Here is a 16268-nt window from a genome sequence, read left to right as displayed (position 1 = left end):
TTACCCGTGGTCGTCACGCCCCACATGGGAAGTAGTAGGAGAGCGTCTGTAGGAGGACAGCTTATTGTCTGCTCCTCCACGCACAAGTAGCCCTGTGTCCAGTTCACACTTAGGACTTTATCTTCATGAGCAGCGAAATCATAGAGAGGAGCCTTGCAACTTCTTGTATCCCACAGTTTGAAGAGCCTGAGATCAGCTGCTGTTCATGGGTAGGAGACCACTTCACTGATGTGAGCCAGCCTGTACGTGAGGTTAGGGACAGCAACACCAAAGAACCATCTTTAGTTCGAGGGTCCCACAATCTGATGTGCCTATCTGTACTTCCAGATGCCAGACGTTTACAAAGTGGAGAATAGGAAATACAATGAAACACTTTGTTTCCTGACAAATTTGACTTAAGACCACCAGACTCAACATCCCACACTCTAATTGTATGGTCCCAAGATGCACTGCAGATTTCTTCAGCATCTGACCACATTACTGAGGAAATTGCTTCTGTGTGGCCAGAGAGGGTCACTATGGGAGTCCTTGTCAGCCCCAGCTGCTCTGTTTTTTGTTTCTTTCTTGGACATCTGTAGATTCCTCCATTTCATCTTCTTCATCTGTCGGGACTGTAGACCAGATCTTTAGCATCTTATCCTAGGAAGCACTGCAAAATTTAGTCCCTTAGCTATCAATAGCTATGGAGTCCACACTTCGGGCATGCCCCCTGCGGCAGTGCAGGGCTTTCACCTTGTTCCTCTCCACATTCCACTCCCACAGGAGGATCGTCTGATCCATGGAGGCGCTCAGGAGCCAGCAAGACAAACTATCTTTTTTTACCCAAGCCACATCTTTCACAACATCTGTATGTCCCGCAATTGTCATTATTGACTTGCCTTCCAAGGACCAGATTCAAGAAGTCTTATCATAAGAACTAGTTAAGATCCATTCCTTTGCCCCTTCCATTGAACTGATCCAGTCATCACGGAACATGCACTGCTCTGGCTGGGGTGCAGTGTATTTCTCCACATACTATAACTCCACAACCTCTTCCGATGAAATCTTCTCTAGTTCCATGTGCTTGACCAAGGGCATTCACAGAAACTGGCCCTTGATAAGGAAATCAAACTCCACATGCTTGTGCAACTCATTTTTGGCCTGCAGTAGTTGATTGTAGTTGATTATTGATGCTACTGAGGTCAGCAATTTTGGAGGTGGCAGGAATTGAGAAGGGAACATCATCTACTGTGTATTTCTTGTTTTCAGTGTAAAAGCGTGCCTGGAGCTGAGCCATGGCGGGGAGGACACACGAGATTTATCCCCAAAAATGCACGGGTTGGTAGCTCAAAAATTACACAGCGGCCCGAGGTGAGCGAGACCCGAAGCTAACACATGCCATCAGCTTTCTTCTTCAGGGTTTTAATTTTTTATTTTTAATGTTGGGTCTTAACTCTAGCCCAGGCTGACCTGGAATTCACTATGTCGTTTCAAGTAGCTTCAAACTCACAGTAGTCCTCCTGAGTGCTGGGGTTAAAGGCATACACCACCACGCCCAGCCTTTTTTTTTTTTTTTTTTTTTTTGAGGTAGGGCCTTACTTGTAGCCCAGGCTGGCCTCGAACTCACAACATTCTTCCTACCTCTGACTACCAAGTGTTGGGATTAAAAGTCTCTGCCACCACGTCCACATTTGGAGTAATTTTCTTTAAAAAAAAGCATTTTAATTATTTATTTGAGAGGGAGAAAAAGAGAGAGGGAGGCAGATAGAGAATGGGTGCTCCAGGTCTTTTTTAAATATATATTTAATTTTTTTCTCTTTTGTTTTATTTTTATTTATTTGAGAGCAACAGGCAGAGAGAGAGAGGCGGGGGAGGGAATGGGTGCACCAGGGCCTCTAGCCACTGCAAACAGACTCTAGACGCATGTGCCCCCTTGTGCATCTTGCTAACGTGGGTCCTGGGGAATCAAACCTCGAATCGGGGTCCTTAGGCTTCACAGGCAAAGGCTTACCCACTAAGCCATCTCTCCAGCCCTCTTTTTTGTCTTTTAAAAAATAATCTTCATTTATTTATTTTAGAGAAAGATATATAGGAGATACACTGCAAATGAACTCCAGATGCATGCACCACTTTGCGCATCTGGTTTACGTGGGTCCTGGGGAAGAAAACCTGGGTCCTTTGGCTTCGCAGGTGAGTGCATTAACCACTAAGCCATCTCTCCAGCCCAATATATTTTTATTTTCAAGCAGAGAAAATAGAAGAGAGACAGAGTATGGGTACGCCAGAGCTTCCAGCAGCTGCAAACAAACTCCAGATACATATGCCACCTTGTATCTGAAAGAGCAGCAAGAGCTGGAGTTCAGGTAGAATACTTCCGTAGTATATCCAAAACACTATATTCTGTCCCCAGCACTTAACAAAAATCTTAAACACTGGGGTACTGTAATATCCCATAGTACCCTAAGTGAGACATAATTTTCCATTGAATACAAATAAAAAATATAGCTATAAAGCCGGGCGTGGTGGCACATGCCTTTAATCCTACACTCAGGAGGCAGAGGTAAGAGGATCTCTGTAAGTTCAAGGCCACCCTGAGAGGACATAGTGAATTCCAGGTCAGCCTGGGCTAAAGTGAGACCGACAAACCAAAATATATATGTTTGTGTGTGTGTGTGTGTATGTATGTATGTATGTATGCATATACATACATACACTTGGTTCATTTCTGTAATCCCAGCAGTAAGGAGACAGAAAAGCAGGAGGCTAAATTTCCAGCTTCCCTGGGCTACAAAGCGAGACTGTCTCTAAAAGGGTGGCTGGGGAATGAGTATTGTAGATTAATGCAGCAACTAAGATGAAATTTAGAGGGCACAAAGCAATCTGAAATTTCGATCTAACTTAATTCATTTATTGTTTAGCTTTTCTATAGTCTCATTAGGTCCAGGAATGCTACTGCCACTTCAATTCTCAGCATTGTTCTCTAGGGCTTAGTAAGTGAGATATAAATATTGACAGTGTAGGAAATCGAACATCATTCATAAGGGATATGATTATTCACCCAGAAAATATTAAAAACCTGAAAAATTTTAAACTGATAGAAAACTGACAAAATTCAAGTTAAACATGCAAAATTACTCGGGCAGTTACACAATACATAAAAGTAGTCCAGCATACATTTAACAAGAAAATACAAGATATGTATGAAAAAACCTTAAGAGACAAAAGGATATGAATAATTAGAAAAAAGGCAATATTCCTTGATAGGACTAATATATTGTACAGATACCTGTGCTTCCCAGTTTTTTTTTTCTGCAAATTGTATGCAATCTCAAAGACTTCAATAGGGAACTTGTCCAGCTGACATGTAAAGATTTGGAAAAATAAATCCCCAGCTATAGTAAATAAAATTTTGAAAATTAGGAGCTGGGTGTGGTGGTCCACGCTTTTAATCCCAGCACTTGGGAGGGAGAGGTACGAGGATTGCCCTGAGTTCGAGGCCACCCTGAGACTACGTCGTGAATTCCAGGTCAACTTGGGTAGAACGAGACCCTACCTCGGAAAAAAAAGGAAATTATGATGGGGGTGTCTTTACGATATATAGAACCACAATTATAAATTTAGTACTGCTGCAGGGAATGAACATGGGAATAAAGGAGAAGCACATGTAAAAATATAGTAATACGTTCTACAGGCAGTATTTCCAGACAATGACGAAAAAGACTGCTTTTTGAAAAAAGCAAAAGGGCTGGAGAGATGGTTTAGCGATTAAGGCGGCGCTTGCCTGCAAAGCCGAAGGACGTAGGTTCGAATCCTTAGGACCCATGTATAAGTTTTTTTTTTTTTAAGAAGTAAAAGCTACATGTTTAAGGCAAGGACACATTAGGGCCACAGACACGTATAAAGGAACGTAATGGGATTTAAGGCAGGGCGCGCGCGTGCGTAGACGATCCGCGGAGGGAGAAGGCGGAGCCGCTACGCAGCAGCGTCACTTCCGGCCCTCGCCTACTGATCGCCACGCCCTGCCTGCGTCGGACGCTGCCACCGTGGGAGTGTGGGTGGAGACTATTTCCCACGGCGGCTGGCACCCTTTACCTAAGCACAGTCAGACCCGCTAGGTGCCCAGTACACAGTGCCTAAGATGGGAAGAGACTGGGTTCCTCCCTGACCAAAACAAGCCCTATAGGTTTATTGTAGGCCATCCGGAAGTGATCGGAGGCTGGAAAGAAGGGAATTCTCATGAATGTGGGTTACGTTGCCAAACAGATCCCGGGCAGTGTCTGCAGAGCCACCGAGTACCCGGGCATCAGCACACCACACACGCCTCGACTTCTACGTGGAACGTCTCAAAGGAGGGACGGAGGGGCCCCTTACTTAGCTCCCCGCTCAGGGCTCTGAGGCGGAAGGATCCGATGTCTCCAGGCGCATGCGCTTGAATGCTGGCGGACCTTTCCGGTTGCCGACTCCAAAAACCTCAAGTAACTCATTTTCTTTTGTTTTCGTTTGCGGATGAAGATTGACTTCAGTCTTTTGCATCTGGATTTCCAATTAAGTGCATTGTCAAATACTAACAGCACAAGTAATGGGTTAATTTTAGAATAGGAATTCATGTGGGAGGTGCGGTTTGGAAGAATATTTAATTTTAGGATGAAGGTTTTATCTATTACATATTAAAATATTCTAGCTGCTGCCTTGCAAAGCCGCAGCAGATTTGAGATGTTGTGAACGGCTGAATTATTCTCATATCTGAGAGATATCTTTCAGTTAAAACTCTTAAGTGGGGAGGGGCAAAGCCTTTGACTCCACCAATCCGCTCTCCACAACCTCCATGCTTTCTTTCGTTTTTCTTTTCTTCCTTCCAAGACAAGAGCTCACTTTTCTTTCTTACCCTTTTTTTTTAAGTTTTTTTTTTGTTTGTTTGTTTTTTGAGGAAGGATCTGACTAACCCACGCTGACCTGGAACTCACTACCTCCAGGCTGGCCTCGAACTCAATCTATTTGCCAAGTGCCGAGATTAAAGGTGTGTACCACAACACCCGGCTCTTTCTTTTATTAATTTGGGTGGGTTGTTTTTTTTTTTTTACCCCTTATTTGTTTTTGAGGCAGACTTTCACCCTAGCCCAGGATGACTCACGGAGATTCTCCTACCCCAGCCTTCCTAGGCTGGAATGTAAGTGCTCAGCCACCTCGAGCTTTCATTTATTTGTGTATCTATTTATTTATTTATTTATTTATGAAAGAAAGGAGCGTGGTGGTGCATGACTTTAATCTCAGCACTCGGGAGACAAAACAAAGAGAAACAGACACACACACACACACACACACACACACACACACAAATGGGCATGCCAGGGCCTCCAGCCACTGCATAGAATCTCCAGAAACATGCAGGACCTTGCACATCTGGCTTGTGCGGGTTCTGGGGAATCAAACCTGGGTCCTAAGGCTTCTCAGGCTTCTCCAGCCCCCAGCTTTCAAGATAGGGTCTTGCTCTGTCTAGTCTCAGGATGGCCTCAAACTCAGTAGTCTTACCTCTGCCCTTCTCCCCCTCAGTGTTAGGGATTAAAGACATCTGCCACCATGCTCAGCTTCCCCCAGCCTTCTTTCTTTTGATCTTACTCTCTAAGGCACACTAACCTGAAAAAGTCACTGGAACTTAAGACAGTTCCGCTGCCTCAGCCTACCAAGAGCTAAGATTACAGGAGTGAGCCACCACAACCAGCTAATAACCCTGTGCCTTTTTAATGTTTATTTATATATTTATTACAGAGAAAGAAAATGGGTGTGCCAGGAACTCTAGCCACTGCAAAGGAACTCCAGACATGTGTGCCACAGTGTGCATCTGACTTCTGTGAGTTCTGGGGAATCAAGCCTGGGTCCTTAGGCTTTGCAGGCAAGTGACTTAACCGCTAAGCCATTTGTCCCGCCCTAGTTTTTAAAGAATATTTTATTTAAGAGAGAAAGAGGCAGACAGAGAATGGGCATGCTAGGGCCTCTAGCCAATGCAGTGAGCTCCAGATGCATGCACCACCTTGTGCATCTGGTTTTACATGGGTACTGGGGAATCAAACCTGGGTGGTTTGGCTTTGCAGGCAGGCGCCTTAACTGCTAAGCCATCTCTTCAGCTCCTGTTGTTATTTCTTGTTTCAGGCTTCCACTCTAGCCCAGTCTGACCTGGAACTGCCTCTCTCTTTCTCTTTTTAAAAGGTCTTTATCTATTTTTTTAAGTATTTTATTTTTACTGATTTGTTTGAGACGGCGGTGGGGAAGAGAAAGAGTCAGAGAGAGAGAGAGAGAAAATGGCCACACCAGGGCTTGCAGCCACTGCAAACAAATACCATATACATACTTCACCTTGTACATCTGGCTTACGTGGGTCCTGGAGAATCAAATCTGAGCCCTTTGGCTTTGCAGGCAAGTGCCTTAACCAATAAGCCATCTCTCCAGCCTAAGGTATTCATTTTTGAGGCAGGGCCTCATGTATCCCACACTGGCCTCGAATACTATGTAGCCAAGTATAACCTTGAACTCCTGATCCTCCTGTCTCCATCTCCCAAGCGTTGGGATGATAGGTATGCATACTACCACACTGTCAAGGTTATAGAGTGCTGGTGATTGAACCCAGGGCCTAGGGCATGATAGACAAGCACTCTACCAACTGAGGTACAACCCCAGCTTAAACTTCTATTTTTTAAAGCCAGTCACTTTTACTATGATGCTGGACACTAGAAGAATCTGTTCAGGGCAAGCAGGGATCGCTGCAGGTTAATTTTGTGTGTGTCAGTGTGTGTGTATAATATGGTGTGTGTATATACATATGTGTGCCCATGGAGCGTCATGTGCTCACTCACGGTGGGGAGGACTTGCCTGCTGGAGGTTGAGGGGTGCCCAGCTCCATTGCTCTTCCACTTGTTCTTTCTTCAGCCAGCCTTTTACTGATCCTGGGACTTGCCATTTGTTTTGTTTTGTTTGTGTCTCCAAGGGCACTGTGATTCTGTGTTCTGGGGTTACAGAGGCACAGAGCTAAGACTAGATACTAATGGGGTTCCTGAGGATGGAACTTGAGAGATCTCTCAGACCCTCATGCTTGCACAGGAAGTGTTCTTAACCACTGATGTGTCTCTCTCCAGCCCTCTGATGGCTTCTTTATAACCTTGCTTAATTTCTTTTTCCATCCTGTGATTTTTCTCAAAGATTTTCAGGGTTTTTGTAATCTCCTAACTACCCAAAGCTCCACTTCCTAAATTTTTGTTTTGTTTTGTTTGTTTTTCGAGGTAGAGTCTCACTCTGGTCCAGGCTGACCTGGAGTTCACTATGTATTCTCAGGGTGGCCTTGAACTCATGGTGATCCTCCTACCTCTGCCTCCCGAGTGCTAGGATTAAAGGCATGTGCCACCACGCCCGGCTTCCACTTCCTAAATTTTAAAATCTGTAGTAGAAAGCTTAAATTGAAGATGCCGCAAGTAGACCTGGCACCCAATGAAAGCCCAGCCAGCCTAACAAACTCTTGAGCATTCTCTAAGAAAATGATGCTGGTCCCCACAGCTTCAGTAACTCTTCAGCTTTGATGCTTGCCTCTCTCTGCAGATCTCCAATTCTTGGATTTTCCTCCCTGAGTTCAGTGATGGTACTGTCAACTTGATAGGATATAGAAGCACGGGAGGGGGTCACGACTGGGAGTGTCTGTGAGCAATATTCTAGATTAGGTTAATTATGTTGAGAGGACCCACCCTAGCTGTGGATAGCACCATTCAATAGGCTAGAGTTCCTTACTGAATAAAAAAAGAGCTGGAGGGCTGGAGAGATGGCTTAGTGGTTAAGCGCTTGCCTGTGAAGCCTAAGGACCCCGGTTCAAGGCTCGGTTCCCCAGGTCCCACGTTAGCCAGATGCACAAGGGGGCGCAGGCGTCTGGAGTTCGTTTGCAGAGGCTGGAAGCCCTGGCGTGCCCATTCTCTCTCTCTCACTCTATCTGTCTTTATCTCTGTGTCTGTTACTCTCAAATAAATAAATGAACAAAATATTTTTAAAAAAAAGAGCTGGAGAGATGGCTTAGTAGTTAAGGTGCTTGCTTGCAAGGCCTAATGACCCAGGTTCCATTCCCCAGTACCTACATAAACCAGATGTACTAGGTGGCACATGCGTCAGGAGTTCATTTGCAGTGGTTGGAGGCCCTGGCATGCCATTCTGTCCCCCCGTCTCTCAAAGAAATAAACAAAATATTTTTACTATTTTATTTTTTAAGGGTTTTAAAAATTGTATTTATTTGAGAGTGACAGAGAGAGAAAGAGGCAGATAGAGAGAAAAAATGGGCCCGCCAGGGCCTCCAGCCACTGTTAATGAACTCCAGATGCATGTGTCCCCTTGTGCATCTGGCTAACGTGGGTCCTGGGGAATCGAGCCTCGAACTGGGGTCCTTAGGCTTCTCAGGCAAGTGCTTAACTGCTAAGCCATCTCCACAGGCCTTTACTATTTTTTTAATACTTATTTGACAGAGAAAGAGGGGGGGGGAGAGAGAATGAGAATGGGTGTGCCAGGGCCTCTAGCCACTGCAAATGAACTCCAGACACTTGCAGCCCCCTTGTGCATCTGGCTAACATGGGTCCTGGGGCATCGGACCTGGGTCCTTTGGCTTTGTAGGCAAATGCCTTAGCCACTAAGCCAATCCTCCAGCCCAAACAAAATATATTTTTTAAACTTTAAAATAAGTGCCGGCCGTGGTGGTACATGCCTTTAATCCCAGCACTTGGGAGGCAGAGGTAGGAGGATTGCCATGAGTTTGAGGCCACTGTGAGACTACATAGTAAATTCCAGGTCAGCCTGGGCTAGAGTGAAACCCTACCTCGAAAAACAACAAAAACTTAAAAATAAAATAAAAAGAGAGCTGAGGCTGGAAAGGTGGCTTAGCAGTTAAAGCCCTTGCCTGCAAAGCTAAAGGACCCAGATTCAATTCTTCAGGACCCACATAATCCAGATACGCCTGGCACATGCATCTAGAGTTCATTTGCAGTGTCTGGAGACCCTGGCACACCTATTCTCTGTATTTACATTCATCACTCTCTGCTTCCTCACTGTATAGTGAATGTAACTAGCTGCCTCAAGTTCCTGACTCCATGTTTTCCCCACCATGATGGACTTGAACTGTAAACAGGAATAAACCCTTCCTTCCTTAAGTTGCTTCTTGACAGGTATTTAGTCACAGCAATATGAAAATAGCTAATACAAGATCACCCTTTGCTGTTCTGTGTACTGATTTGGTGGGAGATATTGTTGCTTTGTCCCTCATTCCCAGGCCCCACCACCACATCAGAGTTTCAAATTTTATTATGCCAATAAAAGTGCTATATGCTGACATTTCTCAAAAATAACAACAAAGAATTGCATTTAAGCTGAGACAAATTAGGTGATTATTTGAAGGATGAAGTAAAGAAGGCAGAAGTAGAAGCTCTAGAGCCTGAAGAGAAAAGTTGAGGGCTGGAGGGATAGCTTAGTGGTTAAGGCATTTGCCTGCAAAGCCAAAGGACCCAGATTCATTTCTTCAGGACCATGTTACCAGATGCACAAGGGGGCGCACACGTCTGGAGTTTGTTTGCAGTAGCTGGAATCCCTGGTGCGACCATTCTCTCTCTCTCTCTCTCTCTTTCTCTGTCAAATAAATAAATAAAATAAAAATATTTTTTAAAAAAGAAAAGGGCTGGAGAGATGGCTTAGTGGTTAAGCACTTGCCTGTGAAGCCTAAGGACTCCAGTTCGAGGCTCAATTCCCCAGGACCCACGTTAGCCAGGAACATAAGGGGGCACATGCATCTGGAGTTCCTTTGCAGTGGCTGGAGGCCCTGCTGTACCCATCCTGTCTCTCTCTATCTGCTTCTTTCTGTGTCTGTCACTCTCAAATAAATAAATAAAAAGTAACAAAGAAATTTTAAAAAAAGAAAAGAAAAAAGGAGCTGGGGCATGGTGGCACACACCTTTAATCCCAGCACTGGGGAGGCAGAGGTAGGAGGATTGCCATGAATTCGAGGCCACCCTGAGACTACATAGTAAGTTTCAGTTCAGCCTGGGCTACAGTAAGACCCTACCTCAAACAAACAAACAAACAAACAAAAAGAAAGAAAGAAAGAAAGAAAGAAAGAAAGAAAGAAAGAAAGAAAGAAAGAAAAGGGCTGGCGAAGATGGCTTATTGGTAAATTTGTAAAGCCAAAACACCTTGGTTTCATTCTCCAGGTCCTACGTAAGCCAGATGGACAAGGTGGCACATGCATCTGGAGTTCGTTTGCAGTGGTTGGAAGCCCTGGTGCCTGTTCTCTTTTTTTCCTCTACCTCTCTCTCTCAAAAACAAATAAATTAATGAAAAAGGAGAAAAGTTGAGGAATCTGACACATAAAAGTACACAAATTTATTTATTTATTTATTTATTTATTTTTGGTTTTCAAGATAGGGTCTCACTCTGGTACAGGCTGACCTGGAATTAACCCTGTAGTCTCAGGGTGGCCTTGAACTCACGGTGATCCTCCTACCTCTGCCTCCCGAGTGCTGGGATTAAAGGCGTGCACCACCACGCACGGCCACAAATTTATTTTTACATTTTTTAATTTATTTTTTTAAGAGAGTGAGAGAAAATTGACACACCAGGGCCTCATCCACTGGTGTCGAACTCCAGACACTTTTGTCACCTAGTGGGAATGTGTGACCTTGTGCTTGCCTTACCTATGTGCATCTGGTTTATGTGGGATCTGGAGAATTGAACATGGGTCCTTAGGCTAGTCTTAACCACTAGGCAATCTCTCCAGCTGAAAAGTGCAAAATTTATAGCTGAAAATAACACAGATTTGAAGGATGGCAAAGGAGCTGGGGAAATGGCTCATCAATCAAAGGCCCTTGATTGCATAGCCTTCCTGCTTTTGTTGGATTCCCCAGTATCCACATAAAGGAAGTTGCAAAAAGTGGTTCATGCATCTGGAGTTACTTTCCAGGGACAAGAGACCCTGGCATGTGTGTGTGTGTGTGCACAAACTAATGAATAAAATAATAGAAGATGCCAAGCATGGTGGCTCACATCTTTTTTTTTTTAATTTTTTTTTTTTTTTTTTGAGAGCGACAGACACAGAGAGAAAGACAGGTAGAGGAAGAGAGAGAGAATGGGCGCGCCAGGGCTTCCAGCCTCTGCAAACGAACTCCAGACGCGTGCGCCCCCTTGTGCATCTGGCTAACGTGGGACCTGGGGAACCGAGCCTCGAACCGGGGTCCTTAGGCTTCACAGGCAAGCGCTTAACCGCTACGCCATCTCTCCAGCCCGGCTCACATCTTTAATCCCCAGCACTGGGGTGGTTGAGATAGCAGGATCACTGTGAGTTCAAGGCCAGCCTGAGACTGCATAGTGAATACCAGGTCAGCCTGGGCTAGAGCAAGACCCTACCTGGAAGAAAATCTTATATATAGACAAGATAACATTGTAGACTGGGAGTGTAGCTCAGTGATAAGGTGCTTGCCTAGCATGTACAAGGATCTAGGTTCCCTCCCCAGTGCTGTAAGAAAACAAAAAAAGATGATAGATTGGGAGAAAATACATAAAATTTTTAACTAAAAGAATTAATAACTGCATTGATTTAAAAATCAATGAGGAGAGAGAGGGAGGGAGAGAGAGAGAAAAAAAATAAAATAAATCAATGAGGTAAGGAAATAGAATACATTGGGAATTTAATATTCTAAAGACAGGTAAGAAGGCTGGAGAAATAGTTTCTTGAATAAAGCACTTGCCTCAAAACTCTTGAGTACCTGAGTTCAAATCCCTAGACCCCACCTATAGCTGTACAGTATGGGCTTCTGAAATCCCATTGCACCTACAGAAATGAGATAGAAGGTGAAAATTGATCCAGAGGTTGTCCTTGGATCTCCACACAGGTTTCTGCACACACATGCACACGTGTGTATGCACATGCATGCATTGTGTGGACAAAATTTTTTTTTATTCTATTCATTTATTTTCAAGGAAAGAGAGAGAATGAGCATGGGCACATAAGGGCCTCTTTCCACTACAAATGAATTCCAGACATGTGCTAATTGTGCATCTGGCATTTTGTGGGTACTGGGGAATCAAACTGAGGCCATCACGCTTTACAAGCAAGTGCTTTTAACCACAGCACCATCTTCCCAGCACCATTTTTTTTTAACTTGGAGAGAGAGAGAGGAGAGATAGAGAATGGGTGCACCAGGGCCTCAGCCACTGCAATAGAACTCCAGATGCTTGTGCTGCCTACTGGGCATGTGCAACCTTGCACTTGCCTCACCTTTGTGCATCTGGCTAATATGGGATCTGGAGAGTAGAACATGGGTCCTTAGGCTTCACAGGCAAGTGCCTTAACTGCTAAGCCATCTCTCCAGCCCCTACATAAGTAGTTGTTTTTTTTTTTTTTTAATCACCTTTAATAAAAGACTGGTGGGAGACAAGCTCTTCTGTGAAATTCTCACATGTGCTGAATGTGAGTTGATGTGGCTTAATTGATTTGGGCAAAGTCCGTAACTGAAGAGCAGGAGGAGCTGCAGTATGTCATCTGTATGATGTTTCCTCTGTGCCTCAGACTTCACAATGGAGGATTCGTGCTGCCAGTGGCTTTGGTATAAACAGGGTCTCTGTGTATCAGATAATGATTTTTGTGTGAGGCTACTTAACTTCTATACTTTTTTTTTTTTTTTGAGTTAGTGTTTCACTGTCACCCAGGCTGACCTGAAATTCACTATGTAGTTTCAGGCTGTTCTCGAACTCACAGTGATCCTCCTACTTTGGCCTTCTGAGTGCTGGGATTAAAGGCGCGTGTCACCATACCTGGACAGTATTTTTTTTTCATTTCTTTTATTTTAAATTTTTATTAACAACTTCCATGATTATAAAAAATATCCCATGGTAATACCTTCCCTCCCCCCACGTTCCCCTTTGAAACTCCATTTTCCATCACATCCCCCCCACATCTCAATCAGTCTCTCTTTTATTTTGATGTCATGATCTTTACCTCCTATTATGATGGTCTTGTGTAGGTAGTGTCAGGCACTGTGAGGTCATGGATATCCAGGCCATTTTGTGTGTGAGGGGAGCACATTGTAAGGAATCCTACCCTTCCTTTGGCTCTTACATCCTTTCCGCCACCACTTCTGCAATAGACCCTGAGCCTTAGAAGGTGTGATAGAGATCTTACAGTAATGAGCACTTGAGCACTCTGGTTACCTCTTTCCAGCACCATGATGCCTTCTGAGTCATCCCAAGGTCACTGCCATCTGAAAAGAGAAGATTCTCTACCAAAAGTGAGAGTAGCATTAATATAAGGGTATGAACATTAAGAGAAGCACTTACTGGGCAGTTTGATAAGCATAGTATATACATTTAGCCAGACAGCAGCAGACATTACGCATCTAGGGCTCATGACTACCCCTGTTTTAAGTTTTCAGTATCAGGGATGTATTCCCTCCCATGGAGCGGGCCTCCAGTCCAATTAGAGGGTAATTGGTTTCCACCATGACAAACTTGCCACTATTGCAGCCATTGGTTGTAAGCTCTAGCCTTACACATGTTAGGCAAGCTCTCTACTATATATCCACACTCCCAGCCCAGGATAAAGCAGCATTATTGAACAGTACAACTGACTCCAGCTTTATAGGAATAGGGGGAAAAAATCTCTCTCTCTCACACACAGGTAATATATAAAATGGAAAAAAATACAAATTATCAAAACATATTTATGATACATTCATACTATCTAGTAATGAGGAATAGGAAAACTGACAATGATACTACTTCTGCTCTAAAATGTGCAAAACCAGGCACATTTCCATATAAGTAGCCTAGTTACTTAGAAGGCTAAGGAGGATGGCTGGATCCCAGAAGTTGCAGCCAGCCTGGGCAACATAGCAAGAACCTGTCTCTTAAAACAATGACAGGGTAGAGTTTGTAGGCCAATGGAAAAGTGCTTGCTTGGCACGTGTGAGGCCCTACACTCACTCCTTAGCAGCACAAAGACAAGTGTTGCTGAGGATATGAGGATGTTTGACTGAGAAATATAAACCAACAGGTGTACTTTTTTTAAATTTTTTTATTTTTATTTATTTGAGAGCGGCAGAGAGAGAGAGAGAGAGAAAGAGGCAGATAGAGAGAGAGAGAGAGAGAATGGGCGCGCCAGGGCTTCCAGCCACTGAAAACAAACTCCAGACGTGTGCTCCCCCTTGTGCATCTGGCTAACGTGGGACCTGGGGAACCGAGCCTTGAACCGGGGTCCTTAGGCTTCGCAGGCAAGCACTTAACCGCTAGGCCATCTCTCCAGCCCAGGTGTACTTTTTAAAGAGGGCTGTTTGATCTGGGCATGGTGGCTTACACTTTTAACCCCAGGTAGAGTGAGACCTTGTCTCGTAAACACACCCATCCCCACACACTGAACAGGACTACAGAATGAGTTCCATGTTAGCCTGGATTAGAGTGAGACCCTACCTCAAAAAAAAAAAAAAAAAAAAAAAAAGAAAAGAAAAGAAAAAAGAAGTTGAAATGTTGATTCCTGAAAGTATTTTATGAAAAGCTCTGAGAGGAAATAATCGTTTTGACTTCGAGTGATATGAGAGCTTGATGTATTGATTATCACTCACCTCAACAAAAAGAGGAAAGGAATAAAGTCCACATCAGTTTTACCAGTGAACTTGTTAAAACTCACTTTAGCTGGGTGTGATAGTGCACACCTTTAATCCCAGCACTTGAGAGGCAGATGTAAGAGGATCACCATGAGTTCGAGGCCACCCTGACACTACAAAGTGAATTCTAGGTCAGCCTGAGCTAGGATGAAACCCTACTTCGAAAAACAAACAAGCATAAAGAAACTCACTTTAGGGCTGGAGAGATGGCTTACCAGTTGAGGTGCTAAAGGACCCAGGTTTGATTTCCCAGGACCCATGTAAGCCAGATGCACAAGGTGGCACATGTGTCTGGAGTTCATTTGCAGTGTCTGGAGACCCTGACATACCCATTCTCTCTCTATCAGCCTCTTTCTGCCTCTCTCAAATAAATTTTAAAAATCACTTTAGGTGCTGGAGAGATAGCCCAGCTGTTTATTTTTACTTATTTATTTGAGAGCGACAGATGGGGGGGGAGAGGGAGAGAGAAAAAATGGGTGCATCAGGGCTTCCAGCCACTGCAAACGAACTCCAGATGCATGCGCCCCCTTGTGCATCTGGCTAACGTGGGTCCTGGGGAATTGAGCCTTGAACCAGGGTCCTTAGGCTTCACAGGCAAGCGCTTAACTGCTAAGAAGCCCCCCTCATTACTTTTAAAAAAATATATTAATTATTTATTTGAAAGGACAGAGAGAATGGAGAGAATGGGCATGCCAGGTCTCCGGCTGCTGCGAACTAACTCCAAGTACATGTGCCACTTTGTGCATCTGGCTTTACCTGGGTACTGGGGAATAGACCTGGGTTGTTAGGCTTTACAGACAAGTGCCTTTACCACTGTGCCATCTCCCCAGCTGGAATATCGTATCATTACTGTATAGTATCACCATAAGCTAAATAGTACTTTATACTATATAAGTGATATACTACATAGATATCATTACTAACTAGATGATGCAATATATAGTATTGCAATATAGTGTCATTACTGTAGCACCATTTATCAGAAAGGATCCCTTCTAGTGGTGGAGTCTGGAGAAGATGCACAGAAATGGCACCTTGCAAGGGGAAAGAACAGAAGAAAGAACAGGTCATCATCCTGGGATGGCAAGTGGCTGAAGAGAGAATGTATTTGGTGTTTGCCACATCTTTGCATCCTTCAATGATACCTCTGTCCATGTTGCTGATCTTTCTGTCAAGGGAACCATCTGCTGCATGACTGGCAGAATGAAGGTGGAAGGCTGACCAAGATGAACCCTTCCCATATGCTGCCAATTTAGCTGCCCAGGATATGGCCCAGAGGTGCAAGGAGCTGGGCATCATTGCCCTTCACATTAAACTCAGGGCCACAGGAGGAAACAGGGCTAAGACATCTGGCCCTGGTGCCCAGTCAGCCCTCAGAGCTCTTGCTCCCTCAGGGATGAAGATCCTGCAGATTGAGGATGTCACCCCTATCCCCTCTGACAGCACCCACAGGAAGGGGGATCACTGTGGTCACTGTCTATGAACAGTACTTCTTAAATTATTTTCAGTTTGGGCTGGAGAGATGGCTTGCCTGTGAAGCCTAAGGACCCCGGTTCAAGGCTCGATTCCCCAGGACCCACGTTAGCCAGATGCACAAGGGGGCACATGCGTCTGGAGTTCTCGTTTGCA

General features: G+C 44.4%; 1 protein-coding gene and 2 pseudogenes across 1 annotated transcript in view; 2 read left to right on the top strand and 1 right to left on the bottom strand.

The window, feature by feature from the left end:
• Nucleotides 1-1276, bottom strand: LOC101602367 (annotated as a pseudogene).
• A 2796-nt stretch (nucleotides 1277-4072) lies between these two features.
• Zfx (zinc finger protein X-linked) overlaps nucleotides 4073-16268 on the top strand; it is a 185597-nt gene continuing 173401 nt past the window's right edge. The window contains exon 1 of the mRNA XM_045140130.1: nucleotides 4073-4454. The gene's annotated coding sequence lies outside the window, so the exon portion shown is untranslated. The remainder of the gene's footprint in view (nucleotides 4455-16268) is intronic.
• On the top strand, nucleotides 15658-16122 carry LOC101602068 (annotated as a pseudogene).

This window comes from Jaculus jaculus, chromosome X (assembly GCF_020740685.1).
Source record: "Jaculus jaculus isolate mJacJac1 chromosome X, mJacJac1.mat.Y.cur, whole genome shotgun sequence".
Classification (NCBI taxonomy): Eukaryota; Metazoa; Chordata; class Mammalia; order Rodentia; family Dipodidae; genus Jaculus; species Jaculus jaculus.
Note: the sequence above shows the minus strand (reverse complement) of the source record. Positions and strands in the feature narration are given on the sequence as shown.